Below are 12,696 nucleotides of genomic sequence, written 5' to 3' on the forward strand. Positions count from 1 at the left end.
TTGACTGAAATAGTCTCAACACTTCATTTAGCTCCCCTTTTCCTTCCTTCCCTTTCTCAAGAATTGAAGTAAAAGATCTGAGGGTTGTGTGGTTCATTTTGTGCATTCAAAGGCTTATTTATCAAATTCCTAAAAACTGTTAACTTCACCTATCCATCCACTTGCCTGGTGTGGCGTATCAAAATATACTGTGTGTGTGTGAGAGAGAAAGACTTGTGTGGCGTATCAAAGATACTAATAAAGAGCTGCCCATATGTACCTTAGACTGGTCTCAATAAAACACCACTCTTGATAACCCCCTTCTCTCTAGGGTTGCAAAATTCCGGGAATTTTCAAAGTTGGAAACTTTCCATGGGAATTAACGGAAATTTATGTGAATTAACAGGAATAAACAGGAATTAATGGGAATAAACTGGGAATTTTTAATATGGCAAGTTAGTCTATAACAGGGAACTTAAATGTAGTGGACAAAAAAGTCAAAGTCAAAGTCAGCTTTATTGTCAATTTCTTCACATGTTCCAGACATACAAAGAGATCGAAATTACGTTTCTCACTATCCCACGGTGAAGACTAGACATATTTTACCAATTTAGGTCCACAGACAAACATAACATTCAAGTAAACAAAAAAGTAAGTAAATAAGTAAATAAGAGGGCACATATAATAATGAAAAAAATAAGAGCAGCAATTTGGTTGAAATTGTGCATAGACAGTCAATAAAATACTAGTGCAAAGTCAGGCCAATAAAAGGCTTGGGTAGTTCTGTTTGACCTAAGTAAAAAAGAAAGTGGCATAGTGGTGCAAGTTATGTAAGAGCAGCAGAAGTGTTGTGTTTTCAGGACAACAACAACAAGTTGTAAAGTGTACAAGTGTGCAAGTGGAGTAGTGCAGGCGGCCATTGTGGGTCCAATGTCCAGGATGTTATGTAGCTGAGGGTGGAGGAGGGAGAGAGTTCAGCATCCTTACAGCTTGGTGTATGAAGCTGTTGGTGAGTCTGGTAGTCTTGGGGCCGCAGGCTTCTGTACCTCTTCCCAGAGGGCAGTAGATCAAACAAATTGTGGCGGGGTGACTTGCATCACTCACAATTTTGGTCGCCTTGCGGGTGAATGTGGGTGGTGTAAATGTCCTTCAGGGAGGGGAGTGAAGCACCAATAATCCTTCCAGCTGTGTTCACTATGCTGCAGGGCTTTCCTGTTGTATTCAGTGCAGCTTCCGCCCCACACAGCGATACAGCTGGAGAGGATGCTCTCAATGGTGCCTCGGTAGACTGTGGTCATGATGGCTGGTGGAGCACTTGCTCGCCTGAGTTTCCCTCTTAGGAAGTACAGGCGGCGCTGAGCTCTCTTAAGCCAGTGATGCAGTGTTGGTGGTCCAGGAGAGGTCTTCACTGATGTGCACCCCCAGGAATTTGCTGCTGCTCTCTCTCCACCACAGCACCGTCGATGGTCAGTGGCAGGTGTTGGGTGTGACCTCTCTCCGGAAGTCAACAACAATCTCTTTGGTCTTGCTGGCGTTCAGCAGGAGGTTGTTGTCCCTGCACCACGCGTGGTCAGATGGTCGACCTCCAACCTGTATTGAGTCTCGTCGCCCTTAATGATGAGACCCACTAGAGTTGTGTCGTCAGCAAATTTCACTATGTGATTGTTGCTGTAGGTTGCAGTGCAGTCATCGTCAGCAGGGTGAAGAGCAGCGGACTGAGCACGCAGCCTTGGGGCCCCTGTGCTCAGTGTGATGCTGCTTGAGGTATTGTTGCCAACACGCATTACTACTTGGGGCCTCTGACAGAGGAAGTCCAGTAGCCAGTTGCAGAGGTAGGTACTGAGTCCCAGTTTGTCAAGTTTGCAGATGAGTTGTTGTGGTATTATGGTGTTGAATGCAGAACTGAAGTCTATAAACAGCAATCTCACATATGAGTCTCTTTTTTTCCAGGTGGGTGAGGGCTGGGTGGAGGGCAGAGCAGATTGCATCCTCTGTGGACCGCTTGGCTCGGTATGCAAACTGGAAGGGGTCCAGGGTGGGGGGGGAGAATGGCTTTGATATGTGACATGACAAGCCGCTCAAAGCACTTCATGATGATGGGTGTCAGTGCCACAGGGCGGTAGTCATTGAAGCAGGATGGAGCAGTTTTCTTGGGCACAGGTATGATGGTGGCAGCTTTGAAACATGATTGGACGATGGCTTGCTTCAGGGAAGTGTTAAAGATGTCTGTGAAGACATCCTTAAGCTCCCCTGCACAGTCCTTCAGCGCCGCGACCTGGGATGTTGTCTGGACCTGTTGCCTTACGGTGTTGATAGCAGCAAGTGTCCTCTTCACGCTGTCGGCAGAGAGGCACAGGGGCTGCTCATGTAGAGGGGATGGGTCTTCTGTGGGCAGGTGCTGTTTTGTGCTTCAAAGCGAGCAAAGAAGGTTCAGGTTGTTGAGCAGAGGGATGTTGCTCTCACAGCTCTGTGGCGGGCTTGTAGTCCCGTGAGGGCCTGAATGCCCTGCCATAGGCTTTGTCGCGTTCCTGCTGTCTTTGAAGTGGGTGGTTATCTTGTGAGTGTATTCCTTTTTTGCTTCCTTGATGCCCACGGACAGGTTGGCTCTCGCTGTTTTCATGCCAGCTTCATCCCCAGCTCTGTAGGCTTTGTCTCTGGCCCTCAGCAGCCTGAGGACATCCCCTGTCAGCCATGGCAAAACCCCATCTTGCAGCATAATATTAGTTAAAACAACCTGATTTAATGCAATTTCAGTCGAATTTCTACCCTGCACATCAGTCAGTCACATGTGAAAAAAATGTTCCAACCAATAGGATTTTGTTGTTGAGTGGTTGGGTGTATCTTGGGCAGTTCAGTGTTGCTAGTTTAGCACGCTAGTGAACAATAGGCAGAGAATGGGATTCCCGCAAGCATGCTAGCTAGCTTTGTATGCTAAGCTAAGCGAAAATAGGAACATTCAAATCATATTGCTTATTACGAAACAAAATGTTAATGTTTGTATATGAAACAGTTTGTATGAATTACCCAAAATTCCCAGTTAATTCCCGTAAATTCCCATTAATTCCCATAATTTCCTTTAATTCCATTAAAATATCCAAAATTCCACAGCCTTATGGTAAGTTTGGTAAGTATGGTAAGTTTCCGGAAAGTTTCTGGAAATTTACCGGAAATTTTCCGCCCCTTTGCAACCCTACTTCTCTCTCAATCTATTTAAATTTTTCTCAATCTTCTAGACCTTAATAGACACCTATGCACAGAAAAGTTGAGCAGTGAAATACCTTCACTACATGTTTTACAACAGTTTATGTATGACAAAAATCCTTCAATCCTGAATGTCACAAGTTTGTGGCTGACTGTGGGAATGTCCACCAGCTCTTTCCTGAGAATTTGAGTGAAATAAACATTTTTTGTGCACAGAATAAGTCTTCCTTTCACTTAAACTTAAATGGAAAATGGGAGCAAAAACAAAAGTTGCTCACTTATTTTTGTTCAGTACAGTAAACGATACCTGGGCGCGAGCACCATGTCTGGAAGCTCCTGTCCTGTAGAGCGCGCTCGCGGCTCACGCCTTCTTCCTCTACTCATGGGGCTCAAGACTCACGCCGTCTGCTCTGCCACGTAATCTCGAGTAAGAGCCCTGATCTCTCACAACAACTCTTCTCACGGACGTCACTGGGAACAAAACAAAACTCACTCCGGGAGGTGCAGCTTGAAACTAACCTAAAAACCGGCGAACACACCCTCACGGGAGTCTCCGTAAGTAAGCTGTGGAAGTGTGTTGGAATATCGGAGCGCGAGGCGCTGCAAGAGTTGACTGGGAGTGGAGGAGCGTTTCCGCTTCAGACAACTTAAAACTTTAAAAACACTATAAGGACGGTGACCTCTCCTGGTGTCTTAAAGTTCAGATTTGGACAGTATGGTCGGCTAATAGTGGCCAGGGCACACATTCAGACTCTTTAGATGCATTTATTCCGCATTTCTGTGGTCTAATGAGTTTACCGTATGCCACGCCAGTCAGGAGCGCGCACGGGACGTCCCGTCTCGTGTACTTTTGAGTGCGGAGCTGACAGCAGCTGTCGCGTGAAGAAACGTGCAAGGGACTGGGAATTGAGACGCGCGTGCTCGGAGTCGGTGCGCGCCCACCTGTTGAATGACAGGAAGCGCCTTGGCCCGACTCTACGTGTTCACACAGTACACGCGCCCGGTCTACACTCCTGCTGTGCTTCGTTGTAAAGTGAACTGGGCTACTATGCCAATATAAGACACGTGCCATTATATCATAAACATAATCTATTTTACCATACATGTCTCCGGTGGCGTCTTGGGGTTCAGGATTAGGACTAGGCTTCCAGACACCAGAAAGTTCTCAGTGGCAGCAGAACCAATGTAGATAGATATACTTTATTGATCCCCAGGGGAAATTCAAGAAATTCAGTGTCATAGCTCTGGAACATTATCACACAGCATATTTACTCATGCGTTTTTAACCAGAGCGAGTTACATGATGTCGATTATATTACATTTAGCAGACGCCTGTAACCATAGCAACTGACATGTGTCGATTATATTACATTCATTTAGCAGAGGCTTTTAACCAGAGCAATTTACATACAGGGATGTAGTGGAGGCTAAACGCAAGTAAACACAGTTTATCCACCTCTCAAAAGAGTTTATTCACCAATTGCAACTTTTAACATTAAAAAAATACACTGTATTATCCACATTCACAATATGTACACCAGGCTTGTGCAAAATTCCAGAACTGAATTGAAACTGTATTCAATTCTTGAATTTCACTTGCATTTCAATTGAGGTAGCAAACAGGAAGCAGAATTGCAATTCGAATTGTGCACAACCCTGATGTACACTCATCAACACTCTGGGAACCATTTAATACCACTGGTATTGTTATAAACATTGGACAACAACCTTCCACCATCATCAAACATGTTCTGAATGCCTTTTCTAAAAATCTGATACCGCATGTCGCAGTCTACTTTACCGTGAGCACAGAATTCATAGTTTACCCACCTCTTATTTTATGTTGATTCTATTGCTAATTCTATTTATTTACCAGATGCTTTTAACTAGAACAACTTACATATGTCAATTCTATTGCTAATTCTATTTATTTAGCAGAAGCTAAGACACTCAATTCAGACGCTTTTAATCAGATTATAATTGCATTACAAGGGCCACTGTCGCCAAAGCAACTCTGGTGTAAGTGTTGCCAGGGCAACTCGGGTGTAAGTGCCTTGCTTAAGGGCATAACAGTGGATGCTGGATATTGAACCCTCAACCTTTCAGGCTACTTACTGACCCAGCTCCACTATGCCACCATGGCTAACATACACACACTTAATCCAACGTCACATACACACACTTAATCCAACGTCACATACACACACACTTAATCCAACACACACTTAATCCAACGTCACATACACACACTTAATCCAACGTGACTTCAAGCTACATTGCAAAGAAGATTTTAGGAGACCGTTAACACTACTATAATTAATACTACTGCCAGGATGAGGCGAGCAGAAGTTTAAGCAAAGTGTAGTTGTGTTGTAGCTGTATATGTGTGTGTGTGTGTGAGCACAAGTCACACACACACACATATATATATATATATATATATATACACATACAGTGGGTCCCAGTTAAGTTTGGACGGGTTCCTTCATGAATCACGCACCCCATTTTCTCAGCAGAAATGGCACAAACTGCAGTTGACACAAACAACCACAAGGTGGCTCTTGGGAGTTCTGCCACTACTATTTTTGATGCGACTTGACTTACTGCTTCCATGACGCAGTGAGCCATTACCAAACATATATGATAATACAATAGCGTGAGTTTATATATCTTATCAGGGGCATCGCCAGCCGATTTTGCCGGGGCTTCAGCCCCGAATGTTTCGAGTGTAGCCTCGAATGTATTTTGCAAAGTTGACTGACAAATAAACTATTATTCGGATCATGCATTTGAACTGTGAGAAGAGGTGGACCTATTTGTCAAATATAAAAGCAGGACACGGGTTTCCTCTCACTCTCCTTCATGCAGCAGATCTACAGTGGGCATCGCTTTCAAATGGCCACTTCAGTCGCGCATTACGAGGCGTGAAGCTGCGTGAAGCTTTAGTACCACTTTCAGCCACTGTGCGTCGCTCTGCCACTGTACATCGCTCTGTCAGTAGCCTGACTGCCGCCCCTTCTGAAAAAGCAGGAGGCTAGGCTACCTTTAAACGTAATTGTTACCGAGAGGAATCCCAGCCTACGAATTCAAAAACAAAATAAATCGTAATTAAACATTATCTCGATTAAGGCTACTTGGGTATGGCTTAAGGCTTGACTACACGGTGGTAGCGAAAATCGAAATCTGCTTTTGATAGCCTACCGGTGCCGCTCCACAAAAAGAAAAAATATCTTAATTTGCTGTCTATGTTATTGTCAGTGTTGGGGGTAATGCAACTATGCAAATCAAAACAGTGTCTTAATTTGCCCTACTTCTTGACTGCTTGACATGTAATTTTTATTTTTCTGTACAATAAACAAATACATCTGCTTTATGCCGCAGAATTACATTCATATTTGGCTGACTGCAGACGCCAGCACTTCCCTCCCCATATTCCAAGATTAAGATAGTAGCCTATACAAAAAGTATAGGCTACTATCATAAAAAATCGTTAAAACGAATAGCTATTTGCAATTTGACAAAACACTGGTCCTCATTTTGCGAATCACGAGGACGATATGAGCCTGTTGCATTTAGTTAGATGTCCGAGTCACGATAATGTTTGAAAACCACTGGCTCGTAATCACAATAATTTAACACACGCCAGTTGGATAGCCTACTTCATCATGTCCCCATGCCTACATTTTTTGTGAGTAGCATAGAGATCGTTAAAACAATGAAGTATGGCTCTCCGTTTGGGACATCAAAACGTATATTTTAATAGACTACCGTCAAAGATGCTGACTTGCAAAAGCCTCGGGATAACACGTTATCTCCACTATCATCAGTCATGCCCCTTGATCAAAGTGGGAATGAAATAAAAGTTTGAGAACCACTGGCTTAACAAGTTACCTGCAGTCCAGAACACAGAATCTGTTGCAATATTCTGATGATCGGCGATGATATCGGCAAATGTTTGTTTTCCAAAGTAAGAATTTCACTTCACCATGCACCTTCGACAATGAATAGCTCATTACACTTGTTACTCATTACAGGTACTGTTAAACGTAGGCCTACCTGGTATCATTACAAACATTATTCTGTGTCCTAAAACTGGCATATTTTATGGCATTGTGTCATGTAAGTTCGTTGCAAAATCTAGAGAAATGTGTGAGGTGGTGTTACATTTAATTTACATGTTGACAATGATTAGCCTAGTTTTGGTTGTTGTTGGCGGCGTTATTGCATGTTAGTTATGCCTACAATGCAAAATTGCTTCCTCACGATTGGAAGCTCCTGTAGCTGCATAGGATTTCAAAACACGGCAAAATGCCGCAGGTTTGTGAATAGGTCTGTGAGTTAGGAGTCCTCTTGACTTCTTTTAAGCTGTCAGAGGTGGGAAGGTGTGATTTGTTGGGGGCAGGGCCGGATTAACTGGGCACAAATGTCTGATGGCCCCCCTTCCCCCCAGCCAACGTGAATCGGGTGGTTAGTTAATAGGCCTATCGCGGAAGATTTTTTCTGCCATCTAAGGCACGAAGCATCTGTGAGGCCAAGCCTCACCAAGTAGCTCGTTTGTTTACAACTAACATTCCATTTAATTAAACTGCTTTATAGGCTATGCCGAAATAGTTTTCAACATTTTGAATATTAGTGTCGGGTGAATTGAAATGTTCTCAAAGTAGCCTTATGGCTGAAAGCTGCTTGGGATCCCCGGCCAAGCAATATAACCATACAAACGCTTCCTGCACTCATTGTTTCAAAAGGAGTAATTTTGGCTTTGTCAGAACTGAAGAGCTGTGGACGGCACGGCTCGGTATGCCCAATGAAAATAAATTAACGCAACACAACACAGACGAACGAAACACAGAACCCGCTTCTCTCACGGCAGTCACTGACAGTAACCTAGAATAAATGCATGGGGAAAAACACTTCCCCATGACAAAGACATTGTAAAACACTGAAATCGGACACCTTTGTCAAATGTATTATGTTCCAAGTAGCCTATGCGTAATTCTGCTTCATAAAGTTGAACAAATACATTTGCTTATTTCACAGAAAAATATAAATAGCCAGTTAGGGTCTACAGTGCAGAGTTGGTAAGTTATGGTAGGCCAACTTGCAGTGAACATACAAACGGGAAATTCTTTCTCTTGTAGCTGAGTAGCCTCAGGTGCAGGTAGACATAAGGCCGTTATGCAAAGCTATTAAAATATTAAAATATGGGATATTCTACGGGAAAACATTAAAACGGCAAGACAGCGGGGGGAAGTTAAAATACGTGATAAACACGGAAAAAGTTGGCATGCATTGTTTCGGTCCCTGTGCACAGGGATTATTTGTCATATTATTATCACATATGATTATTTGTGAAATTGTGCAAACAGGCGCAACACATTTGAAAAGGAAGGACTGATAGCATGCAAGCTCACGGGAAAGATTGATTTAAGAACCTTATATCAGTGTGTGGCTGTGGCGCGGGCGGAAGACAGCGACAATTGGCAGGGGAGGGTCATGTCTTTTTTAAAGGAACCATATGTAAGATTGTGGCCAAAACTGGTACTGCAATCACTTTCAAATCACTGTAGAGCGGTGTATCCCCTCCCCTCCCCCCCGACTTGAGGTTGCCAACCCGGATGCCGAAACACTACAGACTTTGTGATTAGTACATAGGTGGAAGGTGGCGCATCAGGCCAAAACACAACATGACATGACAAAACACAACATCAACATCAGTTGAGGGCTGCAACTTCACTTTTTAAATGACAATATCCTGGCCGGACTGCTGTTGTCAGTGATATAAGTGTTTGAAATGAACATGATTTCTTAATGTCTAATGACATATCAGGGCCATTTTATGATTCATTGAAATTAATTTCTTACATACGGTTCCTTTAACAATTCTGTCGTGGGTCATTGAACAATTTCTAGCAGGCAAGAGAGGGTCATGCAACTTGCAACTGAAGCACTCAAAATTCCTCCGGTGGCCCCTTCAATAAATAACGAACAGTCCCTAGATTGCTGCTGGGCTATATGTCTTGGTTCATGTCTGTTAACATCCATTACAAACAAACATGCAATGTGAACGTCTGGGATTGGGGAGAGCACTAAATGCTCTACTGAATAAGCACGAAGTCAAACCTTTAAATAAAAACCCTCTTTAATAAAAAAAATTTTTAAAAAACGCTAATGAAGTAAACTTGTACCATCAAAAATCGTTTATCGCCTGTAGGCTAACTCCGTGATAACAGGACGTAACAGGAAGGCATCCTGGCTGAGCAACAGAGGTTAATATGCTCTATATTTTGTCCAAATTATGTCTGTCTATCATCGTTGCACTCGGAGAAAACCAGAATGTTTAATTTGTCCTGCGTTTCTTCTACGGCTGCAAACGGGATTCACTCGCAGTTAACCAAATATTTCTTTATTAGGGCAGGGCAGGCATATTTCTGGCTATTAAATTATTTCTAAACCAGTCTGCTAAAGTCTGTAGTGAAGTCTGTGTAGGGTTTTCCAGGCTCCATTTCTTTTTACGAGACACCTTGCTCACTTGAGCCATCTACCGGTTGTTTGGGTTGTTGCAGCGTCTCACTGGAAAAATACAAATTAAAGTCGCGTGATCCCACGCGCGGACCGCGAGTGAAGCTGGCCAAGTCGAAGCACTGCCCACTGTAACTTGAACTTAGGCTACCATAATTTGAAACGTAGGCTGCTTAGAGCGCGCACACGCACGAGAGAGACAGAGAGTCAGTCAGTTCCAGGGTTAGGCATGTCATTGTTTGCATTTCCTATTTATTATAAGAAAGTTATAAAGAAATCATAAAGGCAACAAGGCAGGGGCGCCAGAACGAGTTTCCCCAAAATCGTGTGCGCTGTATTTTCTCTTTCTTGCCCAAACAAAATGTGCAAATAGCGTAAATCTGCTTCATAAAGTTTAACAAACGCATGTGGTAATTTTATAGATAAATAGAAATAGCCTACTGCCATGCAGTTTATGGGGTAGGCCAACTTGGAGTGAACTTACACACGGGAGATTCTTTCTCTAGTCTTAGCTGAGCAGAGTTGGTTGTAACATGTCATTAATCACGTTACAGTACAGTGTGCGAGCAAAGATATTCAGAATTCTGGGAGGGCGACAAGAATATTGGCAAAAAAAATAGAATTCATCGGAGTAGGTCGTTTGTTACCTTACTACTGAGTGGGAAACAGTGCACAACTAACTATCTAATGACTAGTCTGATGTCAATCACACCACAAATTGATTCCAAAAAACTATTTTAGGCTATAGGCTACAATCTAGGACTGCCACTGTTTTCAGTGTGAAGAAGAGCATCTAATTAATTACAGAAGGAACGCAACTTGCAAGCGCACTTCACTCAAAGCATTTCAATGTTTTGCAAGTTGTGTGCGTGTCATCATTCAACATTGTGAAGGAGGGTGCACGAGCTGGGCAGCGCTTCCATAAAGGTCTATTTTAAAATGTCCTGTTACAATTGCAGCTGCTTCCGATTGTTGAATATTTAGAAAGTAGCCTACATGACGGCATTTTTGAGCTAGTGAGAGAGTCAGATTTTTGGCTTCTGGTATTAACTTGCTAATTAACTAAAGCAAGACTTGAGTGATATCACAAATTTGAAAAGAAAAATATGAAGGCAACAAGTGGCGGCAGAGTGAGGGATATTGTCTCCTGTTGCTGTAAAGGACGAGCCCAATCGCCTATCTCAGTTGTGTAATAAAAGCTGTATCATCATGCAGTGTGCCAGGGCGGATAAACATAGTTGTAAAGGGCATGAATAAAAAAGGCAAAAAACATCCTTTGCCGAACCCAAAATTGAAATAATAAGAATTTTATCTTAACGAAACAACTCTAAATATCAGAGTGGGATAGGTTTGGATATTGTATAAATTTCACTTAAATTGCAACCGCAACATGCCTGATTGCCGCTCAAACGACAACGAAAAATATATCAAAGCACTTTTTGCATTTGAAAGTAGCACGAAAAAGTGTTTAAACAGCTGGACAAATGATTTAGCTAATTGATTATAGCCTGTAGGCCTACACCAGCAATTGTTGAACATTTACCTGTACAGGACATTGACAGTAGCCCAGCCTAACAAGCAGATGTTGCAAAAGACGCAATTAATCAGAAATAAAAAATGTAATCTGCATCGCTTTATTTAACAAACAGCAAGCAACAAGAGGGTTGAGTTTGCTGTGAGGCCAAACCCAAGAGCAGAGCCTATCTGTTAAGGCAGTCGATAGGCTATATGGTAACGAGCTGTGTGCGTCTGGAAAGACGATAGAAGATGCTTACTGAATAGCACAAATGTTCTTCCCAATCGTTTTCATAAAATAGGCTAAGTCAAAGACAGAAAACTAAGTCTTATAATGACATAATGGTATAGTCTTTTTTCCATTTAGGATGCGTGGGTGAGGGATAAGGCTTTCATGGTGGACCACGCACTTTTTCTTGTGTCAGGAACTCTGCACATAGGCTTAGTCCGTCCATAGCCCAGCTCCAGCGAAGACGGCTCTGGTCATCCCATACCAGAGAATGTCTAATAAGGGGAGAACCGCCACTCTCTGGAAACTTCCGGTCTGGTTGCAGTTCCTTTTCTGGTTCCACATAAGGGCGCTCACGAATAAGTGCAGAATTAAAGGAGGTCTATGGAGCTGTACCCCTCAAATCCACTTTTCTCGGGATATAATTTTTTGCCCAGAAATTTGAATGTTGCCTGCGAAAGAGGGGAAAGAGAAAATACACACCGCTGAGTATTATATTTGTTCTAAAAAGCCTTTCAAATGCGTCAATGACGTCATTCTTTAGCAGAAAGCTAGTGTGTTGTGGGCAACAACTACCCAACCTGTAAGAAATCGAAAGGACGTAAGTACTCGTTCATTCAACTTTTGACCTATAATCCATAGTGAGCTTGCAGAAACCACAATCAAATCTTCAATTTTTCAACGACAACCAGGTGAAAGAGACAAATTTAGCCGTCTAGCTCCATAGACCCCCATTGTTTTTGCACTTATTCGTGATCGCCCCTAGCGGAACTGCAGCAGATTGCAGGTACAATGGAGTTAATAGGGAGTGATCGGGCTCTGGCACTTCGGAATGACAAGGACCGCCCATACCCTCCCCCCACTTCCTGTAGCCTACCATTATGAAGACCTGCGGGGAGTAAAACGACTTGTTGCCGTTTTGGGACATTAAGCTTTTTCATGTTAAGCCCCCCTCCCCAACCCCTTCTTTCACAAGCAGTGGGGGAGCGTAGGGCACAAAGTAACACTTTGGCTTTGGCTAAATATTTCTAAAATCATTTGAGTTTCACTAGTCATATGTTTTAACAAGCAACACTTGTTATTGAACTAATAACAGACGTGTGTCAAAAATTGACTTTATTTTCCATACGGAGAAATAACATATGCAGAGTCTAACTAAGGTCAATCTTGCCAAGAAAAGCCCTCAAACCTGAAAACACATGAGGCAAAAGTGCAAAACATCACAAAACTAACTAAACTAACACGCGCATATT

At 42.8% G+C, this 12,696-nt stretch overlaps 1 protein-coding gene across 1 annotated transcript in view; it reads left to right on the plus strand.

Moving 5' to 3' along the window:
* Positions 1-3,541: 3,541 nt before the first annotated feature.
* smco4 (single-pass membrane protein with coiled-coil domains 4) overlaps positions 3,542-12,696 on the plus strand; it is a 12,478-nt gene continuing 3,323 nt past the window's right edge. Inside the window, exon 1 of the mRNA XM_048263813.1 lies at positions 3,542-3,735. The gene's annotated coding sequence lies outside the window, so the exon portion shown is untranslated. The remainder of the gene's footprint in view (positions 3,736-12,696) is intronic.

The sequence above is a fragment of the Alosa alosa genome, chromosome 15, assembly GCF_017589495.1.
Source record: "Alosa alosa isolate M-15738 ecotype Scorff River chromosome 15, AALO_Geno_1.1, whole genome shotgun sequence".
Lineage (NCBI taxonomy): Eukaryota > Metazoa > Chordata > Actinopteri > Clupeiformes > Clupeidae > Alosa > Alosa alosa.